The sequence below is a fragment of the Salvelinus fontinalis genome, unplaced genomic scaffold, assembly GCF_029448725.1.
Source record: "Salvelinus fontinalis isolate EN_2023a unplaced genomic scaffold, ASM2944872v1 scaffold_0421, whole genome shotgun sequence".
Taxonomy (NCBI): Eukaryota; Metazoa; Chordata; class Actinopteri; order Salmoniformes; family Salmonidae; genus Salvelinus; species Salvelinus fontinalis.
Genome location: NW_026600630.1, coordinates 140094 through 145000, shown reverse-complemented (window position 1 = coordinate 145000; position 4907 = coordinate 140094).

The window sequence follows — 4907 nt, the reverse complement described above, 5'->3', positions numbered from 1 at the left end:
CCAGCCTCCCACTGCCCCAGCCTCCCACTGCCCCAGCCTCCCACTGCCCCAGCCTCCCACTGCCCCAGCCTCCCACTGCCCCTGCCTCCCACTGCCCCTGCCTCCCTCTGCCCCAGCCTCCCACTGCCCCAGCCTCCTACTGCCCCAGCCTGCCCCAACCTCCTACTGCCCCAGCCTCCCACTGCCCCAGCCTCCCTCTGCCCCAGCCTCCCACTGCCCCAGCCTCCCTCTGCCCCAGCCTGCCCCAGCCTCCCTCTGCCCCAGCCTCCCACTGCCCCAGCCTCCCACTGCCCCAGCCTCCCACTGCCCCAGCCTCCCACTGCCCCAGCCTGCCCCAGCCTCCCACTGCCCCAGCCTCCCACTGCCCCAGCCTGCCCCAGCCTCCCACTGCCCCAGCCTCCCACTGCCCCAGCCTCCCACTGCCCCAGCCTCCCACTGCCCCAGCCTCCCACTGCCCCTGCCTCCCTCTGCCTCAGCCTCCCACTGCCCCAGCCTGCCCCACCCTCCTACTGCCCCAGCCTCCCACTGCCCCAGCCTCCCACTGCCCCAGCCTGCCACTGCCCCAGCCTCCCTCGGCCCCAGCCTGCCCCAGCCTCCCACTGCCCCTGCCTCCCTCTGCCCCAGCCTCCCTCTGCCCCAGCCTCCCTCTGCCCCAGCCTCCCTCTGCCCCAGCCTCCTACTGCCCCAGCCTGCCCCAGCCTCCCACTGCCCCAGCCTCCCTCTGCCCCAGCCTCCCTCTGCCCCAGCCTGCCACTGCCCCAGCCTCCCTCTGCCCCAGCCTCCCTCTGCCCCAGCCTCCTACTGCCCCAGCCTGCCCCAGCCTCCCACTGCCCCAGCCTCCCTCTGCCCCAGCCTCCCTCTGCCCCAGCCTCCTACTGCCCCAGCCTCCTACTGCCCCAGCCTGCCCCAGACCGTCTCCCTCGGCCCCAGCCTGCCCCAGACCGTCTCCCTCGGCCCCAGCCTGCCCCAGCCCGTCTCCCCCTAGCCCAAGCTCAGACAACCTCCATCCCTGAGAGACACCAACACGTGTTCCAGCTGAGAGACCCACTCTGATGGTTTCATTTCTCCCCTCTGTCACATGCTCTCTCTCTTTCTCTCTTTGTCTCAGAGGAAGACAAGCACCAGCTGATACTGTAGTTCACTGTGATAGGTCGATCCTAATCTGCTTAACTAAACTGTGCACCCCCACTCTTCTCTCATCTCTTTTCTTCACTTCATTATTTTCTTCCCTTCATTATGTTCTCCACTGCTCTCCCTCTCTCTCTCTCCGTCTCTCTCCTCTCTCCCTCCCGTATTCTCTCTCTCCTTTCTCTCTCCTCTCTCTCTGTCTCCCTCTCTCTGTCTCCCTCTCCCTGTCTCCCTCTCTCTGTCTCCCTCTCTCTGTCTCCCTCTCTCTCTCTCTCTCTCTGTCTCCCTCTCTCTGTCTCCCTCTCTCTGTCTCCCTCTCCCTGTCTCCCTCTCTCTGTCTCCCTCTCTCTGTCTCCCTCTCTCTGTCTCCCTCTCTCTGTCTCCCTCTCTCTGTCTCCCTCTCTCTGTCTCCCTCTCTCTGTCTCCCTCTCTCTGTCTCCCTCTCTCTGTCTCCCTCTCTCTGTCTCCCTCTCTCTGTCTCCCTCTCTCTGTCTCCCTCTCTCTGTCTCTCTCTCTGTCTCCCTCTCTCTGTCTCCCTCTCTCTGTCTCCCTCTCTCTGTCTCCCTCTCTCTGTCTCCCTCTCTCCGTCTCTCCGTCTCCCCCTCTCTCCCCGTCTCCCTCTCTCCCCGTCTCCCTCTCTCCCCGTCTCCCTCTCTCCCCGTCTCCCTCTCTCCGTCTCCCCCTCTCTCCGTCTCTCCGTCTCTCCGTCTCCCCGTCTCCCCCTCTCTCCCCGTCTCCCTCTCTCCCCGTCTCCCTCTCTCTCCGTCTCCCTCTCTCCCCCCGTCTCCCTCTCTCCGTCTCCCCGTCTCCCCCTCTCTCCCCGTCTCCCTCTCTCCCCGTCTCCCTCTCTCCCCGTCTCCCTCTCTCTCCGTCTCCCTCTCTCTCCTCTGTAGGCTGACTACATACAGTATTCCAGCACCAGAAAAGCCTGCCAACTCTCTGTTCTGACACACACACTTCCTCTTTGTCTGTCTGATCCCTACTTGTGACTGTGATCATGAAGATAGACTCTGTCTGATCCCTGACTGTGATCATGAAGATAGACTCTGTCTGATCCCTGACTGTGATCATGAAGATAGACTCTGTCTGATCCCTGACTGTGATCATGAAGGTAGACTCTGTCTGATCCCTGACTGTGATCATGAAGATAGACTCTGTCTGATCCCTGACTGTGATCATGAAGATAGACTCTGTCTGATTCCTGACTGTGACTGTGATCATGAAGATAGACTGTCTGATCCCTGACTGTGATCATGAAGATAGACTCTGTCTGATCCCTGACTGTGATCATGAAGATAGACTCTGTCTGATCCCTGACTGTGATCATGAAGGTAGACTCTGTCTGATCCCTGACTGTGATCATGAAGGTAGACTCTGTCTGATCCCTGACTGTGATCATGAAGGTAGACTCTGTCTGATCCCTGACTGTGATCATGAAGATAGACTCTGTCTGATCCCTGACTGTGATCATGAAGGTAGACTGTCTGATCCCTGACTGTGATCATGAAGATAGACTCTGTCTGATCCCTGACTGTGATCATGAAGGTAGACTCTGTCTGATCCCTGACTGTGATCATGAAGGTAGACTCTGTCTGATCCCTGACTGTGATCATAAAGATAGACTCTGTCTGATCCCTGACTGTGATCATGAAGGTAGACTGTCTGATCCCTGACTGTGATCATGAAGGTAGACTGTCTGATCCCTGACTGTGATCATAAAGATAGACTCTGTCTGATCCCTGACTGTGATCATGAAGATAGACTCTGTCTGATCCCTGACTGTGATCATGAAGATAGACTCTGTCTGATCCCTGACTGTGATCATGAAGGTAGACTGTCTGATCCCTGACTGTGATCATGAAGGTAGACTCTGTCTGATCCCTGACTGTGATCATGAAGGTAGACTCTGTCTGATCCCTGACTGTGATCATGAAGATAGACTCTGTCTGATCCCTGACTGTGATCATGAAGGTAGACTCTGTCTGATCCCTGACTGTGATCATGAAGATAGACTCTGTCTGATCCCTGACTGTGATCATGAAGATAGACTCTGTCTGATCCCTGACTGTGACTGTGATCATGAAGATAGACTGTCTGATCCCTGACTGTGATCATGAAGATAGACTCTGTCTGATCCCTGACTGTGATCATGAAGATAGACTCTGTCTGATCCCTGACTGTGATCATGAAGGTAGACTCTGTCTGATCCCTGACTGTGATCATGAAGGTAGACTCTGTCTGATCCCTGACTGTGATCATAAAGATAGACTCTGTCTGATCCCTGACTGTGATCATGAAGGTAGACTGTCTGATCCCTGACTGTGATCATGAAGGTAGACTGTCTGATCCCTGACTGTGATCATAAAGATAGACTCTGTCTGATCCCTGACTGTGATCATGAAGATAGACTCTGTCTGATCCCTGACTGTGATCATGAAGATAGACTCTGTCTGATCCCTGACTGTGATCATGAAGGTAGACTCTGTCTGATCCCTGACTGTGATCATGAAGATAGACTGTCTGATCCCTGACTGTGATCATAAAGATAGACTCTGTCTGATCCCTGACTGTGATCATAAAGATAGACTCTGTCTGATCCCTGACTGTGATCATAAAGATAGACTGTCTGATCCCTGACTGTGATCATGAAGATAGACTCTGTCTGATCCCTGACTGTGATCATGAAGGTAGACTCTGTCTGATCCCTGACTGTGATCATGAAGATAGACTCTGTCTGATCCCTTACTGTGATCATGAAGATAGACTCTGTCTGATCCCTGACTGTGATCATGAAGATAGACTCTGTCTGATCCCTGACTGTGATCATGAAGATAGACTCTGTCTGATCCCTTACTGTGATCATGAAGGTAGACTGTCTGATCCCTGACTGTGAATGTGATCATGAAGATAGACTGTCTGATCCCTGACTGTGATCATGAAGATAGACTCTGTCTGATCCCTGACTGTGATCATGAAGATAGACTCTGTCTGATCCCTTACTGTGATCATGAAGATAGACTCTGTCTGATCCCTGACTGTGATCATGAAGGTAGACTCTGTCTGATCCCTGACTGTGATCATGAAGGTAGACTCTGTCTGATCCCTGACTGTGATCATGAAGGTAGACTGTCTGATCCCTGACTGTGATCATGAAGATAGACTCTGTCTGATCCCTGACTGTGATCATGAAGGTAGACTCTGTCTGATCCCTGACTGTGATCATGAAGATAGACTCTGTCTGATCCCTGACTGTGATCATGAAGGTAGACTCTGTCTGATCCCTGACTGTGATCATGAAGGTAGACTCTGTCTGATCCCTGACTGTGATCATGAAGGTAGACTCTGTCTGATCCCTGACTGTGATCATGAAGGTAGACTGTCTGATCCCTGACTGTGATCATGAAGATAGACTCTGTCTGATCCCTGACTGTGATCATGAAGGGAGACTCTGTCTGATCCCTGACTGTGATCATGAAGGTAGACTCTGTCTGATCCCTGACTGTGATCATGAAGGTAGACTCTGTCTGATCCCTGACTGTGATCATGAAGATAGACTCTGTCTGATCCCTGACTGTGATCATGAAGGTAGACTGTCTGATCCCTGACTGTGATCATGAAGATAGACTCTGTCTGATACCTGACTGTGATCATGAAGGTAGACTCTGTCTGATCCCTGACTGTGATCATGAAGATAGACTCTGTCTGATCCCTGACTGTGATCATGAAGATAGACTCTGTCTGATCCCTGACTGTGATCATGAAGGTAGACTCTGTCTGAT